Source organism: Mesocricetus auratus, unplaced genomic scaffold, assembly GCF_017639785.1.
Source record: "Mesocricetus auratus isolate SY011 unplaced genomic scaffold, BCM_Maur_2.0 Super-Scaffold_100023, whole genome shotgun sequence".
In the NCBI taxonomy this organism is placed as follows: Eukaryota; Metazoa; Chordata; class Mammalia; order Rodentia; family Cricetidae; genus Mesocricetus; species Mesocricetus auratus.
Window position 1 is genome coordinate 14,592,785 of NW_024429204.1, and position 16,735 is coordinate 14,609,519.

The following is a 16,735-nucleotide window of genomic DNA, read 5'->3' on the forward strand; positions in this document are numbered from 1 at the left end:
CCAATCCCAGTTCCCGCTCCCTCCTCTCCTACTAAATTTATGCCATCATCTCACTGAGAGGGTAAGGCCTCCCCTAGGAAGTCTTGAGTCCAGTAAGTGCAGTAGGTTTGTGAACTCCCTACTGTTTCCCCTGAGTTCCAGAATTTATAAGCGTTAGACACCCTTAGAGAGAGAGTGTGTGTTGTCAGTCATATTATCCCTCATGTACAGATTAAGGGTCACCAGGCTAGGAGAAACGAAATGGAAGAGATTGGGATCTCTCCTCTCATTAGGAGAGTAAATTAAGCCAGGCGGTGGCAATCTTTAATCCCAGCACTCGAGAGGCAGAGGCAGGAGGATCTCCGTGAGTTTGAGGCCATCCTGGTCTATAGAAAGAGTTCCAGGACAGCCTCCAAAGCTGCAGAGAAACTCTATCTCAAAAATAAAACAAAGAAAGAGTAAGTCAAAAGCTAGGCGTTATTGGCAGAGTATCAGAGATCCCAGAGATCAAGGTTGCGTGCTTGAGTAAGGCAGATGGATGTGCTGACTTCACCAGAAGAATAGACGGGCAAAGGAGAAGGAAGAATCCACCATATTCAACCCAGTAAAATAGAGAGTGCTTAACACAAAAGAACAGAATTCAATGAGAAAAACAACCAGCAAAACTGAGGAATAAGCAAACCTTCCCCCCTTTACATTATTTTTCTCAACTATCTGTCATGAACTTTAAATCTAACTATTATTTCTTTATTCTCTCTGTCTCATAAGTGTTGCGGTTTTTTTTTCTTTTTTTGTGTTTTGTTTTCCCTCTTGGCCTAATGCAGAGGTTTTAATCGGCCAATCCTGCTTCTTGTTCTTTGGAGCTTAGTTAAAGCAATCAGTTCTCCCTAAATGACAAAGGAGACAGGCTAGGGGACAGTTGACCAAACAAACCAATACCAAGACAGCTAAGGACAGGCCAGGCGAACGTCACATCTGACACTTGTCTTCACAAGCTGTGAAACACTGTCTGGACAGTGTCTTCCCTTCAGAATCCCTCTTAGCTGCCAGGTGAAAAGAGAAACAGTAGAATGAGAGAGAACACATATGTTGTAAAGAACATGTGTGGAAAATAGAACAATGACTAGTATTAAAAGGACCACCCAGCAACTAAAACTGGGCACAGAATATAAACAGACGCCATTGCAAAGAAATTCGCAAATGGCTGATGAGCAGAGGCAAAGACGCTCCCCATTTTTTTTCTTTTTTTGGTTTTACGAGACAGGGTTTCTCTGTATTGTTTGGAGGCTGTCGGTCCTCTGGAAGAACAGTCAGTGCTCATAACCACTGAGCCATCTCTCCAGCCCCGGGAAACGCTTCTTAAAAGCCGATGTAACGTCTGGTGAGGTATAGTGGACTGAGGGCATTTTTCAGCACCCGAAAAAAAAATGCTACATGTCCCCCCCCTTTTTTTTTTGGTTTTTCGAGAAGGTTTCTCTGTATTGTTTTGGAGGCTGGCCTCAAACTCAGAGATCTGTCTGCCTCTGCCTCCCGAGTGCTGGGATTAAAGGCGTGCGCCACCACCGCCCGGCTAATGCTCCACATTTTTAGCCACCAGAGAAACGGAAAGTAAGCTGTGACAGGTGTTACCTCAGCTCGCTTGGAGAAGAGCCCGTCAGGTTTTCAAACTGTTAAACATGCATTTGCAACATTATCTGGCAGATTCACGTATACTCCCGGGTATATGTTTCAGAGAAATTAAACAGATGTCCAGGGGGCTGGAGAGATGGCTCAGAGGTTAGGAGCACTGACTGCTCTACCAGAGGTCCTGAGTTCAATTCCCAGCAACCACATGGTGGCTCACAACCATCTATAATTCAATCTGGTACCCTTTTCTGGCATGTATATGTAATAAATAAATAAATCTTTAAAAAAAACAGATGTCCAAATAAAACTTACATGCAAAAATTTACTGTGACATTATTATTAGTAATAAAACAGAAACATCACGAATGTCTACCAATTGACAAACAGAACAAGGTAAAATCGAGTACTGCATGGCAGTAAAGAAGAAATAAAAATAGCTAGACAGTGGTGGCACATGCCTTTAATCCCAGCACTCGGGAGGCAGAGGCAAGCAGACCTCTGTGAATTCAAGGCCAGCCTGATCTACAAAGGGAGTACCAGGACAGGCTCCAAAGCAACACAAAGAAACCTTGTGTCAACCTCCCCCGAAAAAACAAAAAAATAAATAAAAATATATACTGTGGGATTTTTGAGCCCTGAAAGCTTTCTAACTGGAAGAAACCAAAGGATCAAGTATTGTATGACTACGTTTCTATGAAATATGCAGAATAAGCAAATCTATAGTAAAAAAATAGCGGATTGCTAGGGTAAAAGAAATGGGGCAGGTAACAGGGACAAAGGCAGAGTTCCTTTTGGGGGCAATGAAAAGAGTTGATTGTACTGACTGATGTGTTGTCATGAATATATTAACATCATTTGATGTTGTATACCTAGTGAGTCAATCATCTACTAAATGAATTATATATCGGTAAAGCGGTTTGAAAAAATGTACCCATGAAAAGCATAGTATACAGATGTATTCATGAAGCCAAGAGGACTGAGCAAAATATGCTGTGTATTTTGGATGCTAAGGACGGAAAGAGAATATATGCTATTGTTTCTGGTTTCTTTCAAGGAGGAAAAAAAACCAGTTAGCTATTTGTGTGTTAATATGTCATTTCTTTTCTTCCTGGGAACTAATCTCACGTGAGTTCACTGTCTGGTGCTCCGTGCAGTCAGAAGGCTGCCATCTGTTTGATTCAGTTGCCGGAACGTTACAGGTAACCCACAGGTAGGAATGGCTAAACAGATAAATCTTCCAGACACTTCGCATTTTACACAACCACTTCACAACCATGTTTTGACCAACGTGGCCTGAAAAGTGATAACGCCGCTGTGATGGGCGTGTTCTGTCTCCAGAATTGAATTAGCAAATGTGAACTTTTCAATGGCGAGCAACAGAGCGGCTGGAGCAACCTTGACCACACTAGCCGGTCACACTTTTCCCACACCCGGAGAGAGCTGGCCATGAAGGGAATGTTTGCGAACATCACTGAGATTTAGGTACCTGTGTCCATGTCCTGCGCCATCTGAGCCCCCTGAGAACAGTGGTAGCTGGATGGCTGGGCAAGCAGGGAGCAGCTCTGGGTTTGATTGCATTTTCACTCTGTGCGTGAATACTTTTAGACACTTCAAACCAGGGTGGTTTTTGAAGTTCAAAGACATATCTCCTTCTCCTTCTCCTTCTCCTTCTTTTTTCTTCTTCTTCCTGATGCTTGTGTTAGTTAGCTTTTCTCTTCTGGGACAAGAAAACAGGAGATGAACCACTTATAAAAGAGGAAATACTTATTTTGGCTCATAGTTTCAGAGGTGTCTGCCCATGTCTGTTCGGCAACAGCTTAGGCCCGTGGAAGCCCAATATGTCATGGTGGGGCTATTTGACAGGGGGATGCTCCCCTCATGGCAACCAGTAAGTGAAAGGAGAGGAAGTGGGTGGGATCCCAGTATCTTTCTCCAGGATATGCACCCAAGGGTACGCTCTTACTAGGCTGTATCTACAAGTTCCGTCACCTTCCAACACACTTGAAACATTGTCTTTTATACCAAATTGTATCACCACTGTCTGATAGTAATGGCTGACAGCGTTTGTGGCACATATCTGATGGATTTGCTGTATGTTGGATGAGTGAAACTGATTTAGATGAAATCTACCACCATCAGTATTACTGGGTCTCCGGTTTTATTAACTCATGACTATCTAGATCACAGTGTTGGTCTTCCATGTGCGGTAAAAATCAAAGGCATCTTCACATGGCTTGCCCATTCCAATCACACACCACCCCCAAGACTCATTGACATTTGGACACAACCAGAAGTTTAAAAAATTATACTAAATGGACTCACTGGGTCTAAAAGTAGAGCTTATGTGGGAAAGATAGGGAAGGAATTGGAGGGAGGGAATGGGGGAGAGATTTGCTTAAAACATTTTATATACATGTATGAATTCTCAAACAACATAAAGGAAGCTGTAAAAATGTGCATGTTGGTGTGAAGGAAGTCATTCTTAGAAATATGTGGGCTAGAAAAATATCGTATATCTTAACTGAAATATTACTGTGTGTAATTCTAAGTTACCTTTCCTCACTACCTTATGAATGTCTGAGTGATGTTAACGTGTGTGTGAGAGTGTGCATGTGTGGGTGTGTATATGTGTGAGTGTGAAAGTGTGTGTGTGTGTGTGTGTGTACTCCATAAGCTCTGTAACATTTTTCCCAGGGAGATGCAGCAAACACATATATTCACTTCAGATAGGAAGTTCACAACAGACCAAAGTACGGATACCACCAAAGTCCAACTTGGTGAGCCAACTGTAGTTACTTACAGGAATATGGCTGAGGGGTTATTGATAGGAGCAGAAATGACCTTCATCACCAACCCAACCCCAACATGAGTGACAGGTCACAAAAGCTGGGACCCTGGAGCACACTGCTCAGGCTGCAAATAGCTCAACAGGGTGAAGAGTGTCCTGTCTCGGTGCCTCAGGTGGTGTAAACCTCTTCCAGGCAGCTCAGCTGGTTTCTGTTTCTTCTGGACAGTTTGGCTTGTCTCAGAGCCTTCTTCGCAGTTTTGCTAGTTTGAGAATTATCTTTGCAACTTGAGTTATCTGAGCATCTGTCTTTCCAGGCTGGCTTGTCTGGGAGTGAGTCTCTATCCTCTTTATGACTTACTCTGGCAGGGAGGGGCCTAGTTAATCTGACCAATTTCAGGGACTTCCTGAAGATATTGAGTTATTGACCTTCGGGCTTAAGTATCCTCACTAAAGGTGACTATTACAATGTCAGAGAAAACATTTTTTAAAAAAGATTTATTTATGTATACAGTGCTCTACCCGCATGTATGCCTGCAGGCCAGAAGAAGGCACCAGATCTCATTACAGATGGCTGTGAGCCACCATTGGTTGCTGGGAATTGAACTCAGAACTGCTCCTAACCACTGAGCCATCTCTCCAACCCCAGGGAAAACTTTTATACAGCACCACAGCACATAAAACATGGATTATTTTTGTGGGAGCCGTTGCACTCTGCTCTGCCCGAGCAATTCTGAAACTATTTAGAGACATCATCTCTACTTTTGTCTACCTTTAAGAGGACAGAAGGCCGTGTCTTCCCTCCTTACTTCTATCAGCCAAAAATGATTGATGATGAGCCGGCATCTGGCCAGCATCTGATTGCTATCTTTCTTGATGTACATTGTTATCCTTTGCTCTGTCACACACCTGTTGGGTCCTCTTGAGATGACAGCAGCCCACATTTCTCAGTCCAACCAGCGAAGGCGACTCCTGCACGGTGGGGGATCCTGTCCACACCCGGATAAGGCACAGACCACACCCAAACTCCTGCTTTCGCAGAGACCCTTTGCTAATTGGCAGAAAGCGGCAGCAAATGACCTTGCAGGTGTCACTTTTAAGAGGAGAAGGGGAGGTCTGTGTTAGAGTGGGTTAGGATGCAGTGGTACAGGAGACAGGGGACCAGGGGGAAGGGGAGGGGGACAAGGGCAAGGAGACAGGGTTATTTGTCCCAGAGGGACAAGGGACTGACTCTGGGTAGAGAAGAGATAGACATGCCACATAGGCAAATGGCAGTTTATAAAGGTAAAGAGAGAAACCTGTGTTAGGACGAGGTGTTTAATTTTAATTGGGCATGTTAATTAGGTAAGCCAAAGGGGGCTTCTGATTGCTGGACTTGGGTAATCAGCCTGAGGAGGAGGAAGGGGTCAAATAAGGGAATAGACCTTGGCAGGTAGCTTTAGGAATGTAATCTGATGGTTTGTAGCCAGGCAGAGAAGGGCAAGACCTGTCATTGCTACAGGCTGGCGTGGACTGATGTCCCTTCAACCAGAAAGTACTGTCACTTTTGTCTCTGTTATGTTCAGGACCCTCTGAGGATTTTTTTAGGGAGGATGTGCAGTAGAAAAAAAGGGAGGATAAGATGTAAAAAACTAATAATAAATTAAAAAAAGAAAAAAAGGGATGATAAGGAAATAACTGAATCTAGACAAGGAAAAAGAAAGTCAGAAATCATACTGCGGTGGCTAACTTTATGTTGCTGGCTAACAAAAATTTTAAGTTTTTGTGCTTAAGAGAACTATAAAGCAAAATTGGACCTCCAAATGTTAAGGGCTGTCAAGGGTTGGTTTTTGTAATTGCCTGGTCTTTGTTTCTGCAAGGTAATAGGTCGCAAGGCCAAGCACTGTTTGTGCGTCTGTAAACAAAACCTTGTTTTTTGTGTGAAGACCCTCGGCTGGCACTAGATCAGAATGTGACTTTGTGTTCTCTAAACCCCTGACCGAGTGGCTCAGGGTTTTCCAACAAAACACTATATAGTCATTAAAACTTATTTGAGCCAGGCGTTGGTGGCGCACGCCTTTAATCCCAGCATTCGGGAGGCAGAGGCAGGCGGATCTCTGTGACTTTGAGACCAGCCTGGTCTATAAGATAGTATCAGGACAGCCTCCAAACCCACAGAGAAACCCTGTCTCGAAAAACAACAACAACAACAACAACCACAACAAAAACCTTATTTGAGTCGGCATTTTAAATGATCCAAAAAATACTCTTTTGTGATCCCCCCTCCCAGCATGCATTCCTGGACCTACTATTTCTAAGGCCCTGCCTTCCTTCCCGAGAGCATAACCAGTCACAGAAGCATCCCTCGGCTCTTGGCTGCAAAGTCGTCTCTCATAAAAACCTCCTCAAACTTTATAATGGGAATCTTTAGGAAGACATCTTGGCTATGGACTACTCTATAAGCTCCCGACTGATTCTTATGTAGTATCAAAAGCAGAGTGAACACACTTTGGCAAGCCTAAAAGTCATTTGTAGATTATGTGAAAACTTAGCTTCCTGAGTCTTACTTTGAGGCTCTGAATCATAAGCCTGAGGGAGGACCTCTACGAAATTGTATCTTTAGCAAGGTCTTTCATGGTCAGTACCGGCTCTATCTGGGAACCTGTTAGAAACACAAAATTGTGAGCCTTACTTCACAACTTGTTTTAGTCTCTGGACAGGTGTCCAAGAACCTCTATTTATGTGAGTGTGTGTGTGTGTGTGTATGTGTATGTGAGTGTGTGTGTATGGGATTGTGTGTGTATGAGAGTGTGTGTATGTGAGTGTGTGAGTGTATGAGTGTGTATGTGAGTGTGTGAGTGTAAGTGTGTATGTGAGTGTGTGCATGTGAGTGAGTGTGTATGTGCGTGTGTGAGAAAGAGAGAGAGGGAGTGTGTGTATGAGAGTATGTGTGTGTATGTGAGTGTGTGTATGAGACTGTGTGTATGAGTATGTGTATGTGTGTGTGAGTGTGTATGTGAGTATGTGTGTATGTGAGTGTGTGTGTATGTGTGTGTGAGAGTGTGTGTATGTGAGTATGTGAGTGTGTGAGTGTGTGTGTGTATGAGAGTGTGTGAGTGTGTATGTGTGTATGAGAGAGTGTGTATGTGAGTGTGTGAGTGTGTGTATGTGTGTGTGAGTATGTGTATGTGAGTGTGTGTAAGTGTATGAGTGTATGTGTGTGAGTGTGTGTATGTGAGTGTGCATTGTGTGAGTGAGTGTGTATGTGTGTGTGAGAAAGAGAGAGAGGGAGTGTGTGTATGAGAGTATGTGTGTGTATGTGAGTGTGTGTATGAGACTGTGTGTGAGAGTGTGTGTGTATGTGGGTGTGTGAGTGTGTGTATGTGAGTGTGTATGTGTGTGTGAGTGTGTGAAAGTGTATGAGTATATGTGTGTGAGTGTGTGTATGTGTATGTGAATGTGTGTATAGATGTCTTCAGAAGTCAATAAAGGCGTAGACTCCTGGAGCTGACATCACAGGTGACTGTGAGCAGGGTACTGGGACTCAAACTCCGATCCTCTCAAAGGCAGCAAACGCACTCAGCTGCTGAGCCGTCTCTCCAGCACTGAGGAGAGATGTGGTTTGAATGTGATTGCCGGGTGACTCTTGGCTATATCTGAAGTTTAACAGCCACGTGGCTACGCCAGTCTATAGTAAAGCAAAGTCAAAAAGAGGCAATGGGATCTGGAAAATCACCGTAATTTTCTAACAGTCTGGGTTTAGGCCAAATGTCAGCCCCAGATCCAGAGTACAAGGCCTGTCTCAGACAAACCAACACCATCAGGCATAAGGAGAGGCAAACCTTCTGAGGAACGCTAAGAGACCATTCCCACAGCAGTCAGCTAAGCAAACACACAGCTATCCCCCCCCACACCTATGTTATCGAGCTATGCTGAGGGTGAAATAACTCATGTAAACATGTCATTTCAGTGTCTGGTACATAAATATTTAGTCACCTACAAGAATTATTTTTATTAAAGCAACACATTGTAGACACTCGGCATAATTGGATTAGGAAATAGAACCTGAACATTTCTGGGTTTTATGCTTATATCTATGATCTATACTAAATTAACATTTGGGTAGTAAACAAGTTAAGGATAAGTTTTGATTGTTTTCCTCTTGGAGATACCCGGTTGTTATAGGATCCTTAAGAAGACTTTTCTAATTAAATTACCTCATCTTGTATTTTCTTTCGTTTTGATGGTGTTTTCCCACAGAGTTTATGCTCGGCATTTTATGCCTTTGTAGCTGCATTACTTAGAATTTGTTTCAGTTCCGAATAATAGCCACAAAGACAATTGCTCCTAAATGACAATCCGTCCCATGGCTTGAACAACATCCCTTAGGATGGCTGCTGTGTTCGCTGAACCTCACCTGGCTGAGTTTTGAATTGTGGAATTTGCGCAATCTGGCTTCTCCCTGAAGGTCGTGTGGTGACTGCTGCCAGAACAAGAGAAGAGGTGTAGCATTGAGGACTACCTGCAGGAGTCAAAGGGATCCTATTAGAAGCACAATGTGTGAGTTCTTGTATTCTCTTCAACGGTTTCTTTATAAAATGCTGGGTGAGGCCAGGAGGCCAGGTGTTTATAGACTAGAGCTCCCTTGTGAGCTAACCAAGCTGATACTACCTGTCTTTGAAAAAAGGCCACGCTGAGTGAGAGGCAAAGTCTAAGAAACCCCAAGGCCAAGATCTCTGCACAAAGGAGATTTGCCCCGGAGGGACAGAGGGCAGGGAATAAGAGACAAAGGTGGGATAGAGAACAAAGGAGAAAGGGAGGGGAACCTGGGAGAGGGGCAGGGGTATTCATCCCAAGGGACAAAGGAAAATGGCGGTTTATAAAGGTAAACGGTGTAAAGGGAAAGCCTTCCTGCCAGCCTGGTTCCAGAGTCGCATCAGTCCCAAATAAACACACAGGAGGCTATATTAATTATGAAGCTGTTGGCCTTGCTTGTTTCTTACTGGCTAGCTCTGACTTAAGTATTTATACCATAATTGCTAATCTAAGTATTTCTCTTACCGGAGAACTTTCTGGGCTTCTTATCCCTATGGCAGTTACATCTTGACTCCCTGTGTTTCTCCTACCCAGAGTCCTCCTGGATTCCTAGTCCCACCTATCTTGTTTCCCTATTGGCCATCAGTGCTTTATTGACATATATACAGGACTTCCCCAACAAAAACGGGAAACCCTTGTGTTAGGATGAGGTGTTTAATTTTAACTGGGCGTGTTAATTAGGTGAGTCCAAGGGGGCTTTTGATTGCTGGACTTCAATACTTTGATCGCTGGACCTTGCTAGTCAGCCTCAGGAGGAGGAAGTGGCCAGTAAGGGAAGAGACCTCGGTGGCTAGCTTTAGGGATGCAATCTAACAGTTTTTAGCAAGGCAGAGGAGATGGGAGAGAAGGGTAAGGCCTGCCAGAACCATGAATACACCACCATGGCCAGGTGACACAGTTTCTTGAAAGGAAAAATGATAGTGTGCTTTTATCCCAGCCCACCTTGTATTCAAGTAAATCGAGGTCACTATTACTTAGAATGATGCACAATGATTTGTACATTCTTCTCCAGACTCTGAATTTAATACATATTTGTTGCTTTAAAATAATATATGTAAAAAACACTGGTTCTTCACATTTCTATAAAAGAAAGAGATGGTAATTATCAATATGATGAAAAGATGGTTCAAATGTGTTTAACATTGGGACTCTTCTAAGCACCTAGTTATGGTACCAATATTCTTTCTGTCTGATTCATTGACCTCAATAAGCATTTTTATTAGTATGTTTACTGATTTTGGGGGAAGGGGTATATGTGAGGGGGGTGTCTCTGTGACCCTCAGAGACCTGCAGAGCAAAGATCTGAGGAAGGCAAGCAGCCAGTTCAGTTCAATACGGCTTAGAGGCTGGTGTTGGTCCAAACTTTGAAAGCCTGACCCTGAGTGGTTTATTTTAGGCACACTTAAGCACAGCAAAATATGGCGAAAACTTTTCTGATGATAAATTAACTCAGCCCCATGTGCACAAAAAAGCATAAATGAATCTCTCTGAGGAACAAAGTAAGCTAAATAAAAGTTGGATGTAGCTAAGTGTGTGGCGGCGCACGCCTTTAATCCCAGCACTCAGGAGGCAGAGGCAGGCAGATCTCTGTGAGTTCAAGGCCAGCCTGGGCTACAGTGTGAGTTCCAGGGCAGGCTCCAAAGGAACCCTGTCCTCGAAAAACAAAGACAAACCAACCAAACAAAAAGAATCTAATTACAGAGGCAGAACTAATCAAACTGACAGTCACAGCAAAGAATTACTCTATACCTATTACAACAACCACATTAAAAGAACCTGTTGTAGTAAGGCTATGGGTAGATGAGGCCTCTAATACGTTTATGGCAGAAATGTGAAATGACGCTCCAAATCATTTAGAATTGCTTAAAAAGTTAAACATTCATTTGTCGTTAAGACCAGGAGTCCCATTCCTCAGTGCTGACCCAAGAGAGATTCAGAAATGTCTTCATACAAGAGCCTTGGACTTTATGCATTGCCACTAAAACCCAGGTACAACCTTGGGTCTATACTTAGGCAAATGAGTGACCAGGCAATGAAATATGATTCAGCAACAGAAAGAAATGAGTTATTGATTGCTACGGGTGACCCTGCTGGGACACCCCTTGAGGGAGGGGGGGAGAAGATTCAGCACCAACGACTCAAGACACCGGGAGTCCGTGAGTAGCAGAGCAGGCTGCAGACTCGTTCGTTGAGGAAGTTAGACTTGACTTTATACCCCCTCCCAAGGTCCCATTGGCTCAGGCGCTGACTCTGCTGTGTGTCCTTTCCTCATTGGTGTCTCTGGGCAGGCGTCTCTGTGTCAGCATCTCTGGGCTTAGAGGCAGGCTTGGCTCAGGGAGGAAGTGCCTGCCGCGCATGCTCTTGAGGGCTGGCCTGGGAACCTGGGGCAGGGCGACTTCCGCTTGGATAGGCTGGCTGGCCCGCCGCAGTTTCTCGTACAGTTGGTACATGCAGCGACACGGATCTCAAAAGATTTATGCTACAGGGAAAAGGCCAGGAGCAATGCTACAGAGGGTAGGCTTTCATCTGTGTAACATTCCGAAAAGAACAAGACAGTGAAGACCGGGGTAGGTCAGAGGTTGCTGCGGGCCGGGAGCGCAAAGGAGCAACATCAGGCGATGGAAATGTTCTTTCTCTCGATCGTAGTGATGGCTACAAAATCAGACATGCAGCCAAATTCATAGAAGGCATACCTAAATCAAGCGAATTTAGTGACATATGAATTATGCATATATACATATAAAACCTTACAAAATTCTTGGCTGCTTCCTTCCCCCTTAACCCTCCTTCCGCCTCAAGTTACACAAATATGATAAAATTCTGGAGGGAAGAGTGATGGCGGTTTAAGTTGACGGATGCAACTTTAAGAAAATAACACACGCGGTTACTCCCACCACCAAAGGTTTACGCACAGCTTGCAATTAAGCGTAGCTTCAAAGAATTCATTACCTTTGCGTTCTGATGCCTGCAACTGCACAATTTGGAAGGATAGATCTATTTAGGAAAACGCCTCTCTCTCAGCATTATCTGATACTGGCTCAGAGAAGTCTCAAGTCGCAGTCTATTGGACACAGAAGGGCTAAAAGAAGTTGCTTCCATAATGCAAAATGACGTATCCTGGAACCAGGGAAGTGATGAGAAAATTCCGCATGAATCCTTGTTCTGTTCTTGTAAAAGATTAACAGACTTCACTCTCATTAATTAGCATGTAGGCGTACCAGTTTCAGGAGAACCAATGATTTTCCTGAAGGAGGCTGTGGTCCTGTGGTTGTAAGAACAAAGAATCCCCTGGACAGAGGAAAAAGGTCTGGAATAGACTGCTGAAGTTAAGGGGTAGGAAGAAATTGGCCCCGTTGAGACAAATTCCACATTGGAAACAACAGGAAACCATTGTGGAAAGTACATTGGACTTACATGAATACAGTTTGGATTAAACTACATTTTCAACTCTGAGGAGTATGGGTAGGAGATGAAGGTGGGCAGTGGAGGTGTTTAGTCTAACGAGGACACAGTTGCAATGGTGAGGGACGAAGGATCGTGTCCGGAAGTGAGAAGCCATCACTGTGGGATGGAAGAGGTCAATCTGAGATGGGCATAGTACCATCTCTTTGTTTGGATAGCATTCTGAGGAAGGCAAGGGAGTCTTGGAGAAGGTTCGAGCTTTTTTAAACATTACATATGAGCTGTGTCAGCAGCTGGATCCAGCCTTTGTGTGACTTCATGCACCTTGGTTGTTTTTTTTTGTTTGTTTGTTTGTTTTTTTGTTTTGTTTTGTTCCACACCCCATCTTCCTACCATATATCATTTTGTTAGTTTCGGTCTCAGGAAGGGTTGCTGAACAAGCCGGAAGAATAGCCTGGCATTTTCAAGTCCTAAAAGGTAAAACTTTAGCAACGGTAAACGCTGGCCAGGTCTTAGGGGGGCTACACCTACGAGGCTAGGAACACAGTGTGGGTGTGGACACATTCTCACAAGAAAGAGAGGCAGTGAGCTGCGAAGATGGCCCAGTTGGTCAGGTGTTTGCCGTGCAACCCCGAGTGCCTGCGCTTAGTCTGCACGTCCCGAGGAAGAGCTGGGTGCCGCATTGCTTAACTGTAGCCCCAGTGCTGGGACAGTGTAGGGACAGGAAGATCCCGGGAGCTTGGTGGTCTCTTGCCTAGCCTAATCAAGAAGCTCCAGGTCCAGCGAGGGGCCCTGCCTCGAAAGACAAAGTGGACTGTGACTGAGGAAGACATCTGCTGACCTCTGTCCTCTGTTTGCACGGACACATACATGAGCATCCCCCCCCCCACACACACAAAGGTGAAGAAGAGAGGCATTGCCCAAGGGAGGAAAGTATTTAGTCATGAGAAAATTATACAAAGGCATTCATTATGTTCGAACTTTCTAGAAAAGGTGGGGTTTTGGATCAGCATAAAATGATACAATGAGGTCAAGTTACAGCAAAGTGAAGAACAGTTTTAGAATCCCCCAAGTACTCTTGTATTTGGTGCCACCTGCTGGCCGGTGTCTGCTCCGTCTTCCTTGGAATTGGCACCTTTTCTTTTCCCTCCAAGCCGATGCCAGACTAGAACTACCCTGTGAAGGGTGAAAAATGGTAGAGTCCCAAGACACCGGGAACATACGGCTGTCCTCATCCTGAGTCTTCTGTCCGCTGGGGCTTGCGGCCATCTCCTGGTTAATTAGAGCTCACCCTTCCTTGGTTGTTATCGGAACGAGGAACCAAGGACATGAAGATCCATCTGCTGCCTCTTCGCTGTTTGAGATAGGAAAAAGGATCTGCTTCTTACACTTTAGCTGACCCTTCCCACCTCATCATCACCCGGAGGTATGACACCATCCTTGCCCCTCTTCAAAGGGGCACAAGATGGGAGCCAGGAATCTAACGTAAGCATTAGAGTCAAGGTGTCCTGTGTAGCTTGCATTTTTTCCTGTATTACTTTGGTAATCAAGAAAACCCACAAATACTTAAGTAACGGATAATCTTGGTGATTTGTCTGCCTCTCGTCTTGGAGCGTTCTCTCTTTCCTAGCCGGAAGTACTCTCTGTAACTAGCCTGCGGGCACGGTGAGGGCAGGGGCAGACAGACACAGTGATGAGGGTAGGGGCAGACAGGACACAGTGACAAGGGTAGGGACAGACAGGCCTTTCCTCTCTAATCATCTCCTACCAGAGTGCCTGGTCCTTCTCACGATCTCATTCTACTAAGCTATCATGTCAATGACTGAGCTGTAATCTCACCAGGGGGAGTCACATTGATGGTGTACCTGTTTTATCATAATGCATTGTTCAGCGGTGACAACATTTCGTCTCTTACCTTCCTGGGAACAATCATAAGAAACACCATGGCTGGGCCTTGATGGCACACGCCTTTAATCCCAGCACTCGGGAGGCAGAGGCAGGCGGATCTCTGTGAGTTCGAGGCCGGGCTGGACTGACAGCCTCCAAAACAATACAGAGAAACGCTGTCTCGTAAAACCAAAAAAAACAAAAAACAAAAAAACAAAAAAAAACCCAAAAAACAAAAAACACCATGACATCAATTCGGGTGAGGACTTGTTTTCAGTAGGACTTTTATCTTCTTAGAGCAAAATTATTTAAATAGAATAGTAAGGTAAATGAACTACAGTTTGACATATATTTGACTTCACAGCTAAAATTTAGTTTGGTAATATTTTCACAATGGTAGGTGTATCAGTCAGGGTTCTCTAGAGCAGTGGTTCTCAACATGTGGATATCAACCCCCTTTGGGGGTTAAACGACCCTTCACAGGGGCTGCCTAAGACCATCGGAAACCACAGATCTTATATTACGATTCATAACACTAGCAAAATTACAGTTATGAAGAAGTACTAACAAAAAACGATTTTACGGTTTAGGGGTCACCACAACCTGAGGTGGGCCTTGCCATCTTAAACAACCTACTTACAAACAGCCCTCAAACGTAGGTAGGCCCTGAGACTGGTTTCGTGGGTGATTTTAGATCTTGTCCAGTTAACCATCAAGATCAATCAGCATCGAAAGTAATGGTGATAACAAATGTGTCATAATTAGCTTTCCCAAAAACAAACCCTGATGTGTAGGGTTTGCCCATTACTGTGATGTAAATACTCTCAGGACGACTTCTTCCAAATTACCATGTGATGTCACTCACCATGAACACAAAAGAGATGCAAATACCTTTCTGCAGCTTCTGCAAGCAGGTTCTACATTAACTCTGAGAAGGCCAGCACATGCTGACCCCAGCCTATGGCTGATGTTCTTGGGTCTTCAGTCAGTCAACACAAGTTTATTGAGCAACTACTGTACAGGGGACACCAAGAGACAAAGATACAAATCTTTTGTGGGACAAAGAGATGGAAGATGAGAAATGAATATAATTGAAAAACTAACAACGAGGAAAGAGATGATGTGTAGGATCAGAAATAAGACAGCTCAGGGAACGCGTCGGTGAGAGAGTGAGAGGCACGGAATGTTCAACAGTGTCCGATGTGGGCCTCTCTAAGAAGAGGGCTTTGAAGGAAGTGGCTGAGCAAGACATCTTGCTATCTAGAGCCAGGGTATTGTTTGTTTTCGCTTTTTCACTACAGGGTTCCTCTGTGTATCCCTGGTTGCCCTGGAACTCACTCTATAGAGGAGGCTGGCCTCGAACTCACAGAGGTTCTCCTGTCTCTGCCTTCTGAGTAAATGCTGGGGTTAAAGGTGTGCGCCATCTTCCCTTCCTCCCAGTGTGCCTTCCTCTTCTTATGAGGACACTCTTCATCTCAGAACAAGAGCACAAGTTGGTCCAATATGCCCTTTTCTCAACAGTTACACACAACAATGACTTTATTTCCAAATGTAGTCGGACCCTCATTTATGATGGCTTGACTCATCTCTTTTTTAAAACTTCATAAGGGTAGAAGAGCAATAAGCATCCAGCGGAAGCCATACTTTGAATTTTGAGTGTTCCCTCAGGCTAGCCCATATACAGCATGCCACACTCTGGGTTGCTGGGTAGCAGCTGTGCTTGCAGTTCCTTCCTAGGCCCTAGACAGGAGGCTGAATGGCTCACAGCCTATGCTGTACTGCGTTACTAAGCTGCAGATGTCTGTGGGTTAGGTATAGTGAACGCATTTCCCGCTTAGGATATTTTCAATTTATAATGCATTTATTACAACAAAAATCATGGCACACACTGGGGAATATCTTTAATGTCAGACTCTGAGGATTCTAGGGAGAAGACTTTTACAGTTTTAAGAGACATGATCCTTGGCTAGGTGTGGTGGCAAACACCTATCATGTCAGCACTCGGGAGGTGGAGGCAAGCAGATCTCTGTGTTCGATGCCACCCTGGTCTACAGCAGGAGTTCTAGGACAGGTAGGACTACACAAAGAAACCCCATCTTGAGAAATGAGAGAGCCGGGCGTTGGTGGTACATGCCTTTAATTCAAGCACTGGGGAGGCAGAGGTGGATCTCTGTGAGTTTGAAGCCAGCCTGATCTACAGAGCGAGTTCCAGTACAGCCTTCAAAACAATACAGAGAAACCCTGACTCGAAAAAACAAAAACAAAAGCAAAACAAAAAGAAAAATGGGGGAGAGAGAGCACAGAGACACACGAGAGAGAGCAGAGAGAGAGAGAGAGAGAGAGAGAGAGAGAGAGAGAGAGAGAGGATCCAACATATAACGTGGTATGGCATACAACGAGTCAGTGTTATGAGGAGGCCACAGATGCAGGGAGTTCTTCTTTCTTTGGGGTTGGGGTGGAGTGAGAACGATCAAGATTTCC

General features: G+C 44.4%; 1 long non-coding RNA gene across 1 annotated transcript in view; it reads left to right on the forward strand.

The window, feature by feature from the left end:
* The first annotated feature begins 12,170 nt into the window (after positions 1-12,170).
* The window catches only part of LOC121133673, an 8,590-nt gene continuing 4,025 nt past the window's right edge, over positions 12,171-16,735 (forward strand). Inside the window, exon 1 of the long non-coding RNA XR_005870629.1 lies at positions 12,171-13,793. This is a non-coding gene — a long non-coding RNA (uncharacterized LOC121133673). The remainder of the gene's footprint in view (positions 13,794-16,735) is intronic.